General features: G+C 37.8%; 1 protein-coding gene across 9 annotated transcripts in view; it reads right to left on the bottom strand.

Annotated features, from left to right (window-relative positions):
- The window catches only part of LOC145694669 (uncharacterized), a 508204-nt gene that overhangs the window by 293076 nt on the left and 194891 nt on the right, over window positions 1-20237 (bottom strand). For 3 of the 9 annotated variants that reach the window (XM_081771157.1, XM_081771155.1, XM_081771156.1), the window contains exon 1: window positions 7956-8250. The exons of 1 other annotated variant lie outside the window; for it this stretch is intronic. The gene's annotated coding sequence lies outside the window, so the exon portion shown is untranslated. Of the gene's footprint in view, window positions 1-7955; window positions 8259-20237 lie in introns of those variants that run through there. 5 more of the 9 variants (XM_081771151.1, XM_081771150.1, XM_081771149.1 and 2 more) reach the window with 4 other exon arrangements.

The raw sequence follows: 20237 nt of genomic DNA, 5'->3' as shown, positions 1-20237 counted from the left end.
TGCTTTTCGGTAGCAATTAATTCTCTTTGGACTTTCTTGATGTAGTCATGAATTACAATTCTTACAGTTAAACCAGCAATGTACGATACGAAAACAGAAAGTGGCACAGTTTTTTTTTTTTTTTTTAACGAGATTATTGTTTTCCCATATGGCATACGTAACACTTTCATTTTCATCAGGATCAATAATTAGACTCCACACTTATTCCTTCCACACCAGGACATTCACCACACTCTTGAAGAAGACAGTTGTCATTTTCTACGGATCACACTACTAAAGGAAATAGGTCACTCATGACAGCTTCAATACAGGCTGCACCTTCGATTTGTAGCAACGCACTAGCAGCTAACTTAAAACTTGCACAATACACTAGAGACCTGCACGGGCCGAAATTTTCGGCCCGAGCCCAATCCAGCCCGAACGTACGTAGGCCCGGCCCAGCCCGGGCCCAAAAAGTTCTGGAGATTTTCGGCCCGATAATTTTAAAAAAAAAATTAGCTCGAGCTCCAATCTTTCTCAAAATTTAGTACTAAATTTGACCTAACCCTCAGAAACATTTTCTAAACTCTGGTTCACAACCTGACGCTTGCCTCCAGAATGGTACCATTGCCTCCTAGAACTTTGCCTGTCATCGAGAGAACAAAAACTCCATTCCCTGTAACAAAAATCTAACTTAATTGATTTTTAGCATAAAGTGAAGATGGCAATATTGTTTAGCGACAGGCAAAACATTCCCACCCCTTCTTGTTATATTTTGAGTTCAGTAAAGGTCAAGGTTAGAGCTTAATTTACCGCATAATGCCTGCAATCCTCTATAGTGAAAGTGGAGCCGCTAAGCAACACAAACTATAAATAGCTATTGCATTCTTTGTAACATTTTTCACGGACACACTTCTTCAACGTTTGGCTTTATTCCAATTATCGTTTAACGAAAGTCAATAATTATTAAAGAATTGCAATTGATCGGCCCAACCTAAAAGAGAAATCAGTGTCGGCCAGCCCAAGCCCGGCCCGGCCCAAAGAAATAACAGTGTCGGCCCGCCCAAGCCCGGCTCGGCCCAAAGAAATAGCAGGGTCGGCCCGCCCAAGCCCGGCCCGTGCAGGTCTCTACAATACACACACACACATACACACTTCCCTCGCAGGTTGCGGACTGACCCACTTTAGTCGAATACTGTAAAATTCCGAGTGACCCATTCTTATGTTGGAATTGTTCTGTTTAAAAAGTCAGTAAATTTCTTTGGAACGCGTAAGAAAACGTTTCGATTTTTTTAACTTTTTGTCCTTTTTCGATCACTGTAATGACATCGCACTTAATTGAGACTTTGTCTGGAGCATTCCAAATCATCACTGAGGTAATAGTTCAGGCTTTTTGTAGATTATCAGAATTTATTTGGATGGCCATTTCAAGTAAACTTAAAATTTGTGTGTTTCGTAATCGTAATTTCCACCTCAGATTATTTCGGTTTAAGAAAACGGAGGAGTAGGGGGAGGCTCATCTTACTATCTCAGAGAGACTTCTTGATCAAAATAATAATAATAATAAAAACAGTCAATAAAACCTTTTATTCTTCATTTAATGAATGCGAACCACAAACATCATCAAATCATTGCACTTTTATTGTTCCCAGTGTTGCTAACTGTGACATCAAAGTTAACGAAACTTCGCTAACTTTAAAAGGCTGCAGTTAATTCATGAGGCATTGGTCGAGAGTGGTATTTGGTGTGTTTATTATTCATGTAAAGTTGAACCATCTGACAAAATTTCAGAATTTTAAAAGATGGTGTTTTCGAGAAAATGGCGCCCAAAAATGGCGATTTTTTAAAATTTTACATTGATTAAGGGGAGAAGAGGATGATTCTATATTTATACCAAAAGTAGAGTTCCTCACGAACCCATCATATTACGGAGTTGAAACTAGAGATGTACTGATATATCGATATCGTTGATATCGGTAAATGAACACTGATATTTACCGATACATTTTCCGAGTTATTTTCAATTTGTTTAGTATTAACAGTGACACATAATTCATCGATTTCGCTTAGACTTAAAGTTGATCTAAATTATTATCAATTGTACAATCGATTTCTTTATGCATGTGTATTGATTTGCACTACTCGTACTTAACTGATATTTTTAGTCCCTCCATGCCAAAATATTGGTGAAGAAAAGGCAAAGGTCCTCAGTCAGGATCATGGGCGTCCGAAGAAAATTTTCTAGGGAGGGCCCATTACATGGTTGCTATATTACGTCTGGTATTTAATATACGTGGTTTGCTATAGTACGTATACATTTTCGTGGACTAGGGGGAAGGGCCCCACCCTGCCCTCCCCCTTCGAGGGCCCATGGTCAGGATAGCAGACTCGTCATTTGAACCTCAAACAAAACAGAAGTTTCGATTCAGAAGAAAATGCTAGGAAGAAACCCAAAAGACGCTCACTTTGTCATTATTTTCTCCTACTTGCTGTTTAAAAGCAATTAATTCTAAAGTTAATAAGTAGTTTTATCCAGTGTTCGAAGTGGAAAAAAAAGCAGAGACGGTATGTCTTATTACGATTTTGACTCGACATACCGGCTATCTAAATGTTGAAATACAGTGGGGGTATGTTGCCTAAAAGATTGCATTTCTATTTACATAACGACTGAAAACCGCTGGAGAGCTTCTCTTTAGTTATGAGGGGGGGGGGACGGACATAGAGAGACTTTGATCCCCTGCCACAACATCTTTCTGAAAAAAAAATATATATATATATTCTCGTATGTTGTATTATAGAGAATTATACACGAAAATGCTCAAAAACTGAGTTTTTATATTAAAAATTTACTGCGGCAAAACTCTCGTACCCCGCATTCGACTGAGGGATATTCCAAACCCCCAGAAGATCCGATACCACAGCACACAAGTCTTAAATTCTCCCATGCTCAAAACACGGCATTTATATGAATTAAGACAAGAAGACACACACATACATACGAAAGAAACAATTCAATATGGCACATTAAAATATAAACTAGATGAACTTGCAACTCTATCCATCACGACTATGGAACTCACTAAATAAATAATAAACACTTCTGACCAGAGTATATACACTTCTTTATTAAAAACTAAATTACAGTGTAACGGTTTCGACAACTTAACGTTGTCTTCATCAGACACTAACTGTAATTTAGTTTTTAATAAACAAGTGTATATACTCTGGTCAGAAGTGTTTATTATTTATTTAGATGAACTTCTTTGAAGACACCTCACTTTAAGAACAAAAGATAGGAAAAAGGTAACAAAAATGGGCGTCGTCCCACTTGCGACATTCCTATTAGCGACAGGAACTGTTAACTGTCCTATGAGCGACCGATTCGATCTGTTAACTGCTCTATGAGTCACCGATTCGTTCATACTAAGATAATGGAAGAAGACAAGGTTCTCTTTTCTTTAACTTGTTTCATGCTAATGCGATTTAGAACCTAACAAAATGTACTATGAAAAATTTCGCTCTACCTGAATTTAATATGTGAGACTGCTCTCATTACACTAGCAATATTTTATACGTTTTTCCTAATATTATATTTTTGATTCCTATGCATACACTGACTATATCAAGGGGAAAACTAGCTAAATATTTAGAGTAGCTCCGCCTTTGTCTATGATTCTAATATAATTAAAAATTTCATGTTAAAATGATGCGGAGCATAAGTTTAGATTGAATATGTTTATGGCATAAGAAAGAAATCAGAAAGTGGTAGGGGCGCCAGAAGAAAATTTTCTAGGGAGGGGCATCTTCATGGTTGCTGTGCCATGTCTTGTATATCTGGTATTTAATATACGTTGTTTGCTATATTACGTATACATTTTCGTGAGCCAGGGGGTGATCCCTGCCTTCATATCGGGCGCCCATGGAAAGAGGGTGTTCACCACTTGAGGATATCAAAGAAATCTAAAAAAAAAAAAAAAAAAAAAAAATGTATTCGAAGAAATTATTACACAAGTTACAAATCTCTCGCAGGACTTAACAGTTCGTATAGTTATAAGGGATTATTTCAGACTGCTATACGACAAGCTTTTATGTATAAGTCAAAACAAGGAAGGAAGGCAAATTAAGCAATTACTTTACGTTTTATTAGCTTACAATAGGGAGGAAAGTAGTTTAAAGAGTTTGTTTACCTTTTGGATTGTTTAGAGTGAACTGCATTGTAATTGGTGAGATTGGTTGAGAATAGCCAATCAGATGTAAAGGATCTCAAAAGCTGTTTTTTATCATTGACTTTTTTTTTTCATTTTATTCAGTGTCTTTGGAAGTCTAAAAAGTAGATAGTTGGCGAAACTGTTACACGTTTAAGTTTTTCAAAACAAAATATATTACTTTGCTTAGTGAGTAATTAGATTTGAATCAAATTAAGTACAGAAAACAGAGCTTTTGAAGAAAGGGGATATTACAACTGAATTTTCAATAATTACATAAGAATATACTTTTCATGGAAATGTCCCTGTTGTCTCGCTAAGTTACTTGATATGTTTTATGTCAAATCTAACTCAAAATTAAAATAAGTTTTATTTGCACTCACTGTAGAGGGAAAATATATTTAATGAACTGTATTACTGGCACGTACATTTTTCGTAGCAAGGTTGTTCGGGCGCTAATAACGCCAGAGGCAAACATATTTCACGAGAGGGAATCATATCATCTTCCATCATCTCAATGTAAATGAATCGGTCGCTCATATGACAGATAACAGTTCCTGTCGCTTCTGGGACTAATTCACAAAAATGTCGGTTTTGTTAACTTAGAAATTATTTCTACGTAAGAAATAAACTTTTTTACGTGCAAAGCTATTCAATTAATGTGTATAAAAATTGATTTATTAAAAGTATTTACCATCTACTCTCCCGTGACGGTATGTCTTGATCGCTGAAAAAACAAATCCGGTATGCCTTCATCAATGAAAAACCAGAGGCGGTATGGCATACCACCACATACCGTCTCACTTCGACAACAGGTTTTAACGTTTTCGACTTCGCTTAAATAACCCTCTTATTTTTTTATGGTAAACACATCAAAATCTGGTTCACCACGCATATGTTTTTAAACAATAAAAATTTGTAATGGTAGTAACAGTCTGCATTATATGTATGCATGGACGGCGATTAGGGGTCAGGAGGGGCATTTGCCCCCCCCCCCCACTTTTATGAAGTGACCACCTAATTTATAGTTTCATTTGGAAATGTAAAGTTTTTGTACGTATTACTGGTTCATAGGAAAAATGGTGCCTTATAATATTTGCCGTGGCGTGACTACGTATTAGTTATTTGTCTTCCCGTGGAGTTAAGAAAGCTACATGAATTGCGTTTTAATTGCCACGGGGAATGGTCCAAAAATTAACCTTTTAGAGCGCAATAATTCCAGCGTACTTTCATTTCTTCTTACAAGGGCTCGATATGTTAGTCAACCGCTTTGAAACCAATTGAGAGAACATTTTGCAAAACAAGAAAAGTCTTTCATAAGTTATTCTTTACTTGCACAAAAATCGGTAGTTCCTAAAATGTCTTTTCTTCTTTCTAATAGTAAAGAATATTGATTAAAAAGAGAGTAATAAGAATCAACTTCTACTTTTTTCATTGTTTTACCTACAGCATGTATGATATTCCGCAGTTACAAATTGGTGGTGAAAGAAAAAAAAAAGTTTCTTTTTTTTACTAGGAGACACAACAATGCCCTTTCCGGAAACGCAGCAAAGGCCTTTTCGTCAGCTCTTTTTTTTTTTTTTTTTTTTTTTTTTTAACAAAAAAATTGATCTTTTCGAAATTTATATGAAATTGTACATTAAATGTATTTGATTAAGTTCAATAGATAATACATTTAAATATTTGGAACCTGCGTATTAGGGGATATGTTGAATTAGCTTTATTGAGCTGTCATTTTTATCACCGTATATATATATTGAAAATGAAGATATAACCAGTGACCACTGCGTACTATTTGTTAACAAAATATTCACCATCCTCTTAAGTATTGAACAACACCAATATCATCTCTGTATGGCTTACGGTTCCCGAAATATGGCTCCTTAAATCTCCCGAAATCGGAACTTTTTGGCCAATATCTGGGGAACGGTGGCCAGTTGGCCACCGGTTACAATGTAGTACCAAAAGGTTCACCATCCTCTTGGGCATTGATCAACACTAATATCATCTATATGGGGGGCCTGTGTTTTAAAACCTTCCCTATCGGCGGCTTATATCTGCAAAGCGTACAGAACCTGTATCTTATGTTTACAAGTGGAGCGTTACTAGTATGAAACCATAACAAGTGCTATCGAAACTTAGTATCATTGCCAAAAACCACTTTTTTCACTACCCTCGTTTATACATACACCCACCGTTGCCGACGCACCTTCGAGCTATTGCGCGTACATATCAGTTTCACCCTGCCCTGACTCGGTTACATGGCATTCGTGTTCTTAGTAGCCATCTAGCACAGCTTGGTGTGCACTGTAATTTTTGTGCTATAGATTCGGAAGCCGAGAAAAATCGAAGAGGAAAATGCAATTCTTCAACAAGTCTTCTGGTGGCCCCCTTAAATTGTAATCACGCCACGTGACATATTTTCATATCGCATATTGTAAATCTTTTGGGGAACAATAAGAAGGAAAACAGTGAAATAATCTTGGTCTTACTTCTGGCGTGCCATTCCAAATAATTATTGAAAATAGATTATTATTCATCTAACTATTTTTCTTCCTTTTGTTTCCTAATTGATTTGTGCTGGCGACATGAAAATAGCTCACATAGCACAGATAAAATTCAAGAGGACCATTATAAGCAATTGTTCAAAATTCACAATCCTTCTACGATTTGCGTAAAAATACGGCATCCGGACGTATGTATAAAAACTATAGTGCAAAAATGCAAAACAGTCTATGCTAAGTAGCTACTAAAAACACGAAAGCTATGCAACCGAGTCAGGGTGCATTCCGAAGCTGGGAGCCCGAGCGTTAGCGACGGTGGGTAAACGGGTAAGCGAGGTGTAATGAATACGAGTGGATTGTTGCAATGATGCAAGTTTCGGGTTAAGTTTAGAGTTACCCCTCCGCTTTTTATAAAAATCAGGAAAATTTACAGGAAAAATGAGGTAAGAAATGATAATTTGAAGTTTTTATTTGATACTTAGGAATGTAAGTTCGGCAGGAGAGTTATGTTTAATACGAGAAAAGATATGTGGAAGTTAGTACTATTTGCCGGATGCGGAAGCATTGCGGAAGGTTTCAGCAGAATGGTAGTTGTAAAATATTGCGAATATGGCGAACAGGTGTAACGGATGCGCAAAAATAATGAAGAAAACATTTTAAATTTTTGTGAAACACAGAGTACTGAAGTTAAATGAAATGCAACAATTTTTAATTCTTTAAGCACTTTTTTGTATGTTTCAAAGTCCAAGGGCAACTTCAGACTGGAGGGGCAACTCTAAACTTAAGCCCAAGTTTCAATAGCACTTCTCATGGTCTCATGCTACTAGCGCTCCACTTGTAAACATAAAATACATCTTCTATACACTGTGCAAACATTCTCTGCAGTTTAAAATAGTTCCTAATAAAGTCAACTTTCATATGTACTCACTTATATTATCCGTCATAAAGCACTTGTAATGATTTTACACTAGTAACCCTACACTTGTAAACATAAAATACATATGTATTACTTTCTATTTAATTCTATAGTTTGCAGAAATTTGTTCTTTATAAATATTACTTTTCATGCAAAGTATTAAATTATACCTGTAAATCTTCCAAAATGTGGTGTGCCAAAAGTAAATCAGCACTGTACTATTTTTATTTCAGCAATCATTTTGCTTGGTGCGCTAAAAGTAAACCTGCACGAATTTGTCAACGATTATTTCTGATGACCCTTTGATTCCTGGCATTCCTAAATTTAACCTGCACGAACATTTCCACTCACCTTGCTATACGCTGTTTTTCCTGCGTATGTTTGGACTTGACCGCGTTGAAGCAATGTTATTCTTACGCTCTTAATGTTAAAACTACCTCTGTATGATCGATCACTTTGATACTTCAACTAAATATTCCTCTCCAAAATAAAAGAGACAACCGCGTCTTCCCAGAAACAATTCAACAAAATAGTCTCTGTTGCTCTTGTTTTTGTAAATGGAACCCGTGCATAAAAGGGTTTTAAATCCGAGACGCGGCCGCCAGCTGAGCTTTTGTTGTTGTTTTGAAAGGTGCAGTGTTGCCAACAAGTTGATACAAAAAGTCGCTAAATAGGAGATGAAATGACTCCAATTTTGGGTGAAAAGTCGCTAAAAAAATTTTTCGTGGAATTTCGCCATAGAACTATCTACGCTACAAGAACGTATATGGAAGACTCATATACAACTAAGAATAATTTCCTTTTTATATATTTTTAACTTTATGATCAATTTTGCTTCAACGAAATCAAAGATGAGTTTAGAAAAATGAACAAAATTAAATGTCTAGAAAGAATCTTACTTCCCTTCTACTCATGCTTCTACAGATAATCTGTTTGCTATCGGTAATGTATTATTTGCGCCTCTGAACGGAAGCTCTGTAAACTAAAGGACATTAAAAGCTGGACTTGGTTCCCGGTAAAAGATAAGAGATAACAGCAATCAAAGCGGGAATATAGAGATGTTATGTACTTTCCCAGCTCGTCAACATCTACACTGGGTCAAATAAGCAAAAGGATAATAAACATATATCTTAACTGATTCGAGCTAATAGTACTTATTTTAGGACAAGTTGTTCGCAGCACAAAAGTCGCTAGATTTGTAAGTAAGTCGCCAAATCGTCATTCCAAAATCACCAAAAAAGTCGCCAATCGGAAAAATTATTTTTTGTCGCTATCCTGGAAGGCGAATCCCCTAGATTTAGCGACTTTTCCCCCAAATTGGCAACACTGGAAAGGTGAATGCAATATTGCCAACGTCATCATCATAGGTATTCTGCCTTTATTGGCAGGTCACTTGCCGCAGCTGTGAAGCTTCCATGCTCCACGGTCCTCCGCTAACCTTTTCGTCTTCGCGTATGATCTTTCTGTTTTAATATCGTCCATTAATTGTAGTCTCCTTCGCCCCCTCCCTCTCTTTCCCGACACCATACCCTCTAGGACGTCCCTCATGATGCAATCTCTTCTTAGGCAATGTCCCAACCAGTTTCTCTTCCTCTTCCTAATAATATCTAAAAGTGTTCTTTTCTCACCCACCATTTCTAACACTCTCTCATTCGTTTCCCGCTCGACCCAACTAACTCTTTCCATTCTTCTCCACACCCACATTTCGAAGGCTTCCAGTCGATTTTCGTCACCCTTACGCAATGTCCACGTTTCCGCCCCATACAGCACAACACTCCACACGAAGCATTTTATGAGTCTTTTTATCAACTCTTTGTTCAAGGTCCCACAAAACAGACTTTTCTTTCTTTTAAAGGCTTCTTTCGCCATTCCTATCCTTGCTTTTATTTCACGTTCGCATTTCATGTCATTACTAAGAACACTACCCAGGTATCGAAAACTATTCACTTGTTCTATTTTCTCCCCTCCTACTTTTATATTTGACACAGACCCCTTTGTTCCAATCACCATGGCTTTTGTCTTTCTAACATTTATTTTCATCCCATATTCTTCAAAGCCCCTTCTCATTTTTTCTAACATTTTATTGATTTTCTTTTCAGATTCTGCAACAAGGGCCATATCGTCTGCAAATCTTATGCATCTAATCATTCTACCTCCTACCGAAATGCCATCATCATCATGTAGGCTCTTTTTCACTATATCTTCTAGATAGACATTAAACAGTGTTGGCGAGAGGCAGCATCCTTGTCGAACTCCCCTTCCAATTGCACTCTCTTCCGTCAGTTCTCCCCCTATTCTAACACTTACTTGTTGGTTCATGTATAAGTTTCTTATGAGTCTTCTATCTTTCCATTCCAACCCTATCTTTGTTAGAACTCCCAACAACAATTCCCAATTCACGCGGTCGAAAGCCTTTTCTAGATCAATAAATACAACATACACCTCTTTCCCTTTTTCTATAAATCTTTCACCAATCACCCTTAATAATCCAATAGCATCTCTTGTGCCCCTACCTCTTCTGAACCCGAACTGCTCTTCCTCAACATCTTTATTTGTTCTTCCATATAACCTTCTGTTCAGTATTCGGAGCAGAATTTTAGCTGCATGAGATATGAGACTAATAGTCTTTAAAAGAAAGAAATATTGCCAACGAGTTGGCGCAAAAAGCGCCAAACGAGAGACTAGTAATGGGCAAACCGATTCACCTCTGAGATCGCCGCTCAATAATTCGCTCACTAAAATGAGTCGATTCATTTGAACGACTCAGTGACTCACTTATATTTTTATAACAGGGGGAGGGCGGAGTTAAAAACTGAGATTGTATTATCAGACTAAATGCATTACATAAAATGAATTTAAGTTATAACTCCAATTTTAAATTACAAGCATACTGCTATTAACAAATATAACTTTAAAAAATCACTGGATGTTACACTTTTAAACTAATGCAAATTACAATTAACAGATATAACACACAATAAATGCAATTCAGATACAAAATACACATACAAATTAGACTAAATAAAATTACTATTAATAAGTGTGAAAATACATCACAAATGCAAAACAGCTATATGCAAATTACAGCCTAAACGAATCAAAATACGGAATGCAAAATATTACAACTGTAGACTCAGTGCTATAGCAATACAAGTTTAGAATTACTGCAAAAGTGTCACAACTTTAAATTCAATGCTAAAAATATTATAATTTTATTACAACATAGTGAGAAACTAAATTTTTCCTAAAAATGTTGGATGTTTCCTAATCAAAGTAACGAGTTCCCCGTGGCCAAGCGATTAGCGTACGCGCCTTTGGCGTGGGAGATCCGGCGTTCGATTCCCGGTGGGAGCTCATGTGGTTCGGGTTCCACGTTCTCAGTAGGTCCACGTCTCATATAGCCCCGCTGCTGATATAAAATGAAATATTTTAGTTTAATGGCAAACGATTAAGCAATGTAGGCTAAGGAAGACGATGATTAAAGCAGCTGAATGATGGTGGAAGAATTGGTAGAACGAGAAAGTGGGAGGAAACGGAGTATCTGTATGTACAGTTTCCTCGGAATCGCTTCTGCCCTTTTGTCGATTTTGGCCTTTGTCATTATTTTTGGAGATATTTGAATAGGGGCCGTTGATCCCCCTTCAACCGTTTCCTCACAGAAAACAAAAAACCCGTATTCCTTAATTTTCTATCTAGTATGTGTATATGCCTTTTTTTTCTGCAAATTGTTCATGTTCTTTTGGAGATTTCGAGCTTTTTTGAAAATATTTCGGGAGGGGTTTAGGCCCCTTTAAACCAGTTTTCCTCAGAAACGAAAAAATACGTATTTCTTACTTTTAAGTCTAGTATCTGCATACATAGTTTCCTCGGAATTGCTTGTGCCCTTTTGTCAATTTTGGCCTTTGTCAGTATTTTTGGAGAAACTTAAATGAGGCCGTTGTTCCCCCTGCAACCGTTTTCTTACCCAAAAGAAAAACCCGTATTCCTTAAATTTCTATCTAGTTTCTGCAAATTGTTCTTTTTTTTTTTTTTTTTTTGGAGATTTCGAGGTTTTTTGGAAATATTTCGGGAGAGTTTTAGGCCCCTTCAAACCGTTTTTCCGCAAAAACAAAAAATACGAGTCACTTTATTTTGTGTCTAGTATCTACTTGCAAAATTTTGTTGAAATCGGCGTGCAACATTTTACGGATGTTCCATGTCAGTCATACTTACATCACTGTAATTTCACACATGTTTTACTACAATTATATATATTGTAATAAGGTTCGAGATGTAGATTTGGAGAAGAACGGAAAAATCACCTGGAAAGAGAAAATAAGACAAATAAGTTCTGAGAAGAGTGAATGAAGAAAGAAGAATACTAAAGTTGATAGTGAAAAGGAAAATAAATTGATTTGGACGGTTCTAGGTCAATACCTTGCAAACAATAATAGCGATGGACAAAAACAGCGCACACAAATCCCGCGTGGACAAAAACCGCGCAAGGACAAAAACCGCACAAGAACAAAGACCGCACATGCAAATACCGCGCGACAAAAACCGCGCAAGGACAAAAACCGCGCATGCAAATACCGTGTGGACAAAAACCGCGCAAGGACAAGAACAGCGCAAGGCAAAAACAGCGCATGCCATTACAGCGTGGAATAAAACAGCGCACTGCCATAATACGCAGAGGTGCTGAAAAGTAGGACAATGGCAGAAAGAGTTTAGAGTGCGTTTGACACACTTCCCGCCAATGCACTCGGTTGGCTTATAAAGTATTTCCTGCTAGCACTCACGTGAACGTTTTAATCCAATAGACGTCTTATTGCTTTTGTCGTGTAGGTGACGTTAGTTGTCAGCCAGACCGTCAAATGAAGTCATAGCTTTTTGGTGAGTATTTGCAGGGTATGATTAATGGGGGTCTTAGAGGGGCTGTAGCCCCGAGCCTCCACTCTGATCAAGGTACAATAATCATCAGATCCAGAATTATACAATATACAATCATCATCAGAAGATAAAATATGACCACAAATATGAAACATTTTCTTAACTTTCCTACTGTACTTTCACAGAAATGTATCTATTAAGCGACGTCAGCAGTGGTCACATATTTTTTCTAGCCCCGGGCCTCCAGATGGGTTAATACGGCCATGTGTATTTGGAATGTTTAGTTGCCACAAGCGGAGAAATGTGTTACTGTGATTTGCGAGAGGAGTGGCGTTTTGCTGTTTCCTAGCGTATTGAAACTCTCAACTCAACCCTGGCGTGGCAACAAGGCATTGCAGACAGATCCATCCTTTAGGCGGGAAGCTTGCAAAGTAAAAACAAACATACTCTAGATGAGGACCGAATTTCTGTTTGAAGTAAAACAGAATCACGAGTATTAAGGATAGCTTATAACTAAGCCACGGAATTTTATGTTCTTACATTTTTTCTTTGTATGTACGTTGGTGAAAATCAGAAATGCTGGAAAATTTCGATGTGAGGAGAGACATAAATCAAAATTACGTTACATATTTTCCGTCTACTGTACATATTTTTACATTTTGCTGACGCGCCTACATATTTTTTAATTAACTAACTATGAGACTTCAAATAAAAGGGCAGCAGAAGGGAAACAATACACCTTTCTAATAATTTATACCTACGGAAATTTCATTTTGCATCTTTATTTAAGGCAAAAACAAATAGTTAGAGTTCGATATATACAAATTCTGCACAATTTTGCAATTAAATATCATTTTATGTCGTCTTAACTGATGTTTTTTCCTGATTATCCTTGATCTTACTTAAGGCAAATGCTTGGATGGTGCATTGTTGAGTCCAGGGTAGATACGTTCCAATTTCTTAGATAAATTCCTCAGGGCAGTAACTGAGGGTTGTATTATTATTATTATTATTATTATTATTATTATTATTATTATTATTATTATTATTATTATTATTATTATTATTATTATTATGCGATTTCTACTTTCTTGGAATACATTTTCGTTTGTTCCTTGTGAAAATTTGAACTGTCTGTGGCAAGCTAATGATAATAATTTTGCAGTTATGCATAATTTTTTCAGAGCAACCTAGAATAAGCAACTGGAACATAAATAAATGAAACATATATACAGTTTTCACTGAGTAAATGACGCAGAAATAAAATACACTTGAAAATATGTTCACGTATTTTACGTATGTTAATGATTTATTTTACATATTTACAGTAGTCTAACTAAGAGTGCATGGACCTCCCCGCAAAAATATTAAAAAGGATTCTCCTACCAAGTTTATGAAGGCACCTAAAATTTATAGAAATACAGTTTTGACTTATGATGTTCCATCTAGTCAGTCACTACTTGTTCATATTATGGAAAAAATTGCGTATAATAATTTATTATTATTAAGCAATTATACATTGAACTAAGATAATATCAACAGAAACAGATTTTTGCTAAATAAATAAGAATAAAATGTTCACAAGTAAATTATCAAAACCAATCAAAATTTCTGGAACCTGCTCACAATTTTCGAAACCGACAAACCATGTGGAAGAGGTATTCGTTGATTACTTTGTCAATATCAACATTCTGACTTTCTTGTCTTTCAATGCTCAAGATTATAAAAAAAAAACAACCATCTACGAATAGATACTGGCTAGCCAGAACATTATGACCACCTACTTAATATTTCATGTGTCTACCTTTGGTTCGCAGGGCAGCAGCAATTCAGTTTGGTACGGAAACAATGGGATCTTGGTAGATGGTTGGAAGCACTGCACAGTACATCTGCACATACAAACAGAGCCCTGCACGGGCCGGGCGCGCCCGTTTGACCCGGTAGATCACCCGGCCCGGCCCTGCCCGTTTCAGGAAATAGCAAATAGTTTCAAGTAATATCAAACTGGACCGGGCCGATCCGGGCCGGGCACATTCAGGGTCGGACAGAAATGCTAAAGGGCCGAACCGGGCACATTTATTTCCGGCCCGGCCCGGCCCAAACACTCTGAAAGACGGATCGGAAACTAATGTTGTCAGCCTATGTTAATCATAATGTATTTGGAAAACTGACTATTCAAGACTGCAAAGTACTGTAATATTACTACTATTACTACTTCTACTACTACTACTTCTACCAATACTACTACAAACCACTCTTAATACTACTACAACTGCTACGACTTCCCGTCAGAGTTGACATGTCTGGTGGTACAGAATTTACCTTCTGAGTACAGAAAAAACGGAGAAATGCTAGTTATTATGGCCGGTGTGCGTAGAATGTGACAAGATGCTTGATCTACGAGTAACAACGGTGGCTCAGTAGGTAAAGCACTCACATCTGGTGCTAGAGGTCGTCGGATTAATCCCAGCTCGTGCTATATGGGATTTGTGGAGGACAAACACCGTGTACGTGGGTGTCCCGTTTCCTCCCACTGTTTTCATTCCACGAATTCATCCCATCACCATCCATACGGCCTGAGACTTACCTACCTAAAGAACATATGATAAAGTACTTGACCTACTAAGTAGAATTTGGTACTCTACCATTAGACTACGGAGATCAAAACCGTGAACTGGCATGCTCATAAGATCAATGCAATTTGCACTAATGTTCAATTAGCAAGGCAAATACCAAATTTTGTTACATGTTCCTGTATTGTTTATAGTATGATACTACAAATATAACAAAATATAATGATCAAAAAATCACCAATACGCTGGGTTGATTAGGTGTTCCTGGAACGGTTGCTCAGTGGTTGAGCGTTCACCTCTGGTGCATGGGGTCCCTGGTTTGATCCCAGCTCTCGCCAAGTGAACTTCGTCGTGGACAAACACCGTGTGGAGGGTTTTCTCGGCTTTCTCCCGTTTCCTCCCACTATTCATTCCACCAATTCATTTATTTCTCATCATCACCGTCTCCTTTAGCCTGGCCGGTATAACTGTGGGACGTAAAACTCAAAGATTTCATTTTCATTGTTTTGTTTTCGTATTACTAGTAATAGCAGTAGTGGTATTTGCTTTCGTATTAGTATTGTAATGGGTAGTAGCAGTAGTTGTAGTAGTCACAGTAGAAACAGTGGCAGCAATAGTGGAATTAGCACTAGCATTCGTAATAGTAATAGTAATATTAACAGTAGTAGTTGTAGTATTAGTATTACATATAGTTTGTTAGCAGTTTTACATATCTTCTCTGTTACTCGTAATGCACTAATGAGTGTAGTATAAAACTTTTACGTCCATGAGCTGTATTATTGTATAATAAACATGGCTGGACAGAGCAAGCACAGATAACAAATAGACAGACAGAATAGGGATATAGAAAACAAACCTTGGGTAACCTTTCACACGATTTTCCTATTCGAGAAGGACAAATAGACATTGCAATATTATGACGACACATTTCTCATTTTCCATTGCATATTGAAGGATTGAGTTTACTTATCAGACTTAGTTGTTCTCAGGCAGGTTACGCCTGGCCCGTTTGTGTCCGGCTCGACATTCGGACCGAGCCTGGCGCAGAATATAGATCCATCTGGGCCGGGCAGGGTTCTCTTCGAGCCTGGGTTTGCAGGGCTGTGGTCAAAACTAGCGAGCCCGACGCTCGTGAGCTCGGCACTCATGCTCAATCGGGCTCGGGCTGAATAATTGAGCATGAACTAGAGTCCGAGCCTCAATGATATAAGTAAGCGCGAGTTCGAGTGAGTGTGAGCCCAGTTGTGAGAAGTGATCGCGAGCTTCAGTGAGCGCAAGCTCAGTTGAGAGAAGTGAGCGCGAGTCCGAGTGAACGAGAGGTCACTTAGGAATATTGAGGGCGTGCCCATTCGGGAGAGTTGAAAGCGAGCCCGGGTGAGCGCGAGCCTAGTTTCTGGAAGTGATGGCGAGCCCGACTGAGCTCGAGCTAAGTTGACAGAAGTGATCCCGACCGCGAGCCCAGTTGAGGGAATTTAGCGTGAGTCTGAGTTATTACGGTACAGCTTCGCGCAGCCCGGCATGCCCCATCATTAGACGGTTCCCGCAGAGTACGAACATTTCTTTACCTCCAAGTAATACAGCTTTGCACTATATTACTAGTAGGTTCAGAAGGCTCGTCCCTCCGTCAATAGTCCAATGATCCAGGAAGGCGCAGTTTACCGTAACTGTCCAGATTCGGACGGTTTCACCCGTGAGAAGACCTAAGATGTAATAAAGAAAATAGGTGAGAGCATCACCCACTTTCACAAATCAATTACATGAAATATCACAGTTTCGTTTTACCTTAGTCATGCTTCCTGGAAAGGAACGAACAAACAAATGCTTTCAGTGCCATTTATTAATAATAGTTAAACGTAACTGAAACACTGTATAAATCACATAGTTACTTTGCCCCAATATCGCAGTCAGTTCGTAGTAACAGTTCGAAATTTCTTGCAAGAAAAAGTCTTAGTCCGTCGAAGCACGCGAACGTTCGTGGTTACACGGTGTGAGTCCTTTCATTTTCTAAATCTGATGAATCTTCTTACAATAATTGTTCTTTACGTCACTTCTGACGATTTATGAAGCGATGCGTCCCAAGAAACATGATAACTGTAGTATTCCACAATTAGGTCGAAGAAATTCGAATAATTTAGTGATTTTTACGGTGATTGGTGTATCATACAACTATTCTCCACACAGTATATCCGCCGATTCCTTTGTTCACCTAAAACTATCTCGTCCTCCACCACTTTTTGTCACGAAGTACGTTGTGGTATAAATTTACTTTAGTAATAGCTTATAAGGCACTTGCAAAAAACACTAATATTTTTATCACCACTTTTGTAAATTATTTGTAAAATATTAAATATAACTTTAGCTTTTCAAAGATATTACGTAGTTCACATTTTGAATAGGTTTTGTTGTCGAGATATTATGTTCAGCCAAGCCTTGCTAAGTCATCGTACGCACCAACACAAAGAATTTTCAGTCTCTCTTAACTTTCCTCTTCCTTTTCTTCTACTCTTCTTTCTTTCAGTACTACCAGGTGGCAGTACAATTAGCGGAAGGCATACACAATACGAACCGTACGAATCCAAATGAACGTCACAAAGTACACTAACGCAGAATTTGCATTGAAGCGAAAAAACATCAAACAAAAATTTGGAGCAGTTACAGAGTGAGCGCGAGCTCAGTTGAGAGAACTGAACGCGAGTCTAAGTGAACTCGAGCTGACTTACGTTTAGTGAGCGCCAGCCCATTGGAGAGAATTGAGTGCGACCTCGTGTGAGCGCGAGCCCAGTTTGGGGAAGTGATCGCGAGCCCAGTTGAGGAACTGATCGCGAGCACAAGCCATGTTGATGGAAATGAGCGCAAGCCCGAGTGAGTGCGAGCTGAGTTAAGACAAATGAGCATAAGCCCGAGTCAGCGCGAGCCCAGTTAAGAATAGTGAGCCCAGTCGAGAGAGGTGAGCGCAAGCCCAAGTATTCGCGAGCGCGTGATTGCGAGAACAATCGAGGGAAATGGTCAGAAGCGCGAGCCGAATTGAGGTAAGTGATCGCGAGCCCGAGTGAGTACGAACCCAGTTGAAAGGAATGAGCTCGAGCGCGAGCGAGCTTAGCCCATTAACGCCGAAATTATTTTTTTGTTTTTATTTTCGGTGAAATTTGTAATTTTGAGTTATTTAGGTGTAAAGATCATTTACGAGAAATTTTGAGTTCGTGACGCAAGCGGTTTTGTTGGGGTGCCCCGTGATCATATGAACACGCTAGGCGTTTAAGTACTTTCGTATATCATGATTAAGTGGATGCCTTGTTAAATTATTAACACATATGGAAAAGAATAGAGACATTTATTGTCTTAGAAATTGTTACACTTTAGAAGACAAAAATAAACACAGTATTTGGACTATGGAATTGTCAGGTTATGGAGCCCAATATCTATGGGACTTTATGGAAATTGAAAAAAAATGGTAGGCGCACAAACCCATGCTACATTTGAAACATTTCGTAGGTACTGTGTTTGAACACAGTGTACTTACACAACGTTTACGCTTAGACTGAACAACTAAGTGGTTTCTCCCATAAAGATAAACGTCATCCCTTACATGGTGTTGTTGACTGCTGGACTCAGAAATATCTGGAAGCCCTGCATCTAATAGAATGGCTTTATAATTTTGCAAATAAGTTTCTACAATATGACTTGCAAATTCTAAGTGTGAGATGCCTATTCTGGCTTTTCTCAACATTAGCCATGCGATTCCTGCGATACATCAATCATCCAAGAGAGAGGCTCCCACCACCACATTTTGGACTTGATTCTAATTCTATAATATGAGATATCCTGGTCCATTTGATCAGTAAGTTTCATGTGCTTGCTAATATTCTCCGAATTCATACGAACGAGTACTTCCTATTTTCATTTTGGAAATTTTGCTCATTAAAAACAGGTTGAACTCCGTTACACGTAATGCAGTTGTAACGACAGAGTTGTTACATCATCTTCACCAAGTCGAGTATTATCTGTAAAAACAACTTTAGCATGACTGGTAAGTTGGCACCCTGTAATTTTGTCCATTTCCATTCCCCTTTCCCGAATCTTCATCCGAAAAGACGTTAGGTCTCGGAGGTTCAGCATGTCTTGCATGTAATGCACGTCATCATCCGATTTTAAAATATCAAGAATTTGTTGAAGTGAAAGACCTGTGTATCTAAATGGAAAACCATACAATTACCAGTAACAGGAGTTGCAAAATAATAATAATAATAATAATAATAATAATAATAATAATAATAATAATAATAATAATAATAATAATAATAATATAAAGTAAAAAGAATAGAGTAAGTCAACTGGAAGCATGTACAAACTGTTCTAAATTGATATACCTACAAAATTGTACTGTATTATTGACACCTATACGTTCGTACGTAAGAGAGAAGAAGCTACTTAAACGCCTTGCGTGTTCATATGATCACACTGATGGAAAACGTCAATGGCCATGACCCAAATATTTTCAGATGAGTGAAATGTAATCTGTAACAACTATTGACATCTCTAAAACATAAGCCAGCCGAAAATAACTTGAAAGAATAAGATATAAGATTGTATTTTAATACTTACTGCGAGGACGATGCCATTTTTCTTGTATTTCTGGCGCGTTGCGGGTATCTGTACCTCTAGGTTACATTCACGCCGCAATGTGGAACTTGTTTTGTCTGTATATCGTTAACAGAACCTTCTCCTAGTAGTCAACACACAAAGCGTAAAGAAACCACTGAAAGTATGCTATAAAAGGCTTATTTTCATAAATACTAACTGCTGTGATCATATGATCACGCACGGCGTTAATGGGTTAGTGTAAAATAGTTTTTGTCCATGGGCTGTTTTCGCTCACGCGGTATTTGCATGCGCTGTTTTTGTCCTTGCGCAGTTTTTGTTCATGCGCTGTTTTTGTGCTTGCGCGGTTTTTTTCCATGCGCTGTTTTTGGCCTTATACCTACTTAACTGGGAAGCGGGTCTGTCAATTATGCAACCTGAACAACAGTAAAGACATTTGGGTTGTCAAACTTAAGATACTTCTATATGAAAATTATTATATAAATTTGTTCAATTACGATACATTGTAAGCATAAAAATATTACGCACTGTATATTATGCTCTTGTAAATAGTATACTTATATATGGTATATTAATTTGGGGTGCTGCTTAC

Source organism: Thermobia domestica, chromosome 9 (genome assembly GCF_964235325.1).
Source record: "Thermobia domestica chromosome 9, izTheDome1.hap1.1, whole genome shotgun sequence".
NCBI classification, from domain to species: domain Eukaryota; kingdom Metazoa; phylum Arthropoda; class Insecta; order Zygentoma; family Lepismatidae; genus Thermobia; species Thermobia domestica.
Note: the sequence above shows the minus strand (reverse complement) of the source record. Positions and strands in the feature narration are given on the sequence as shown.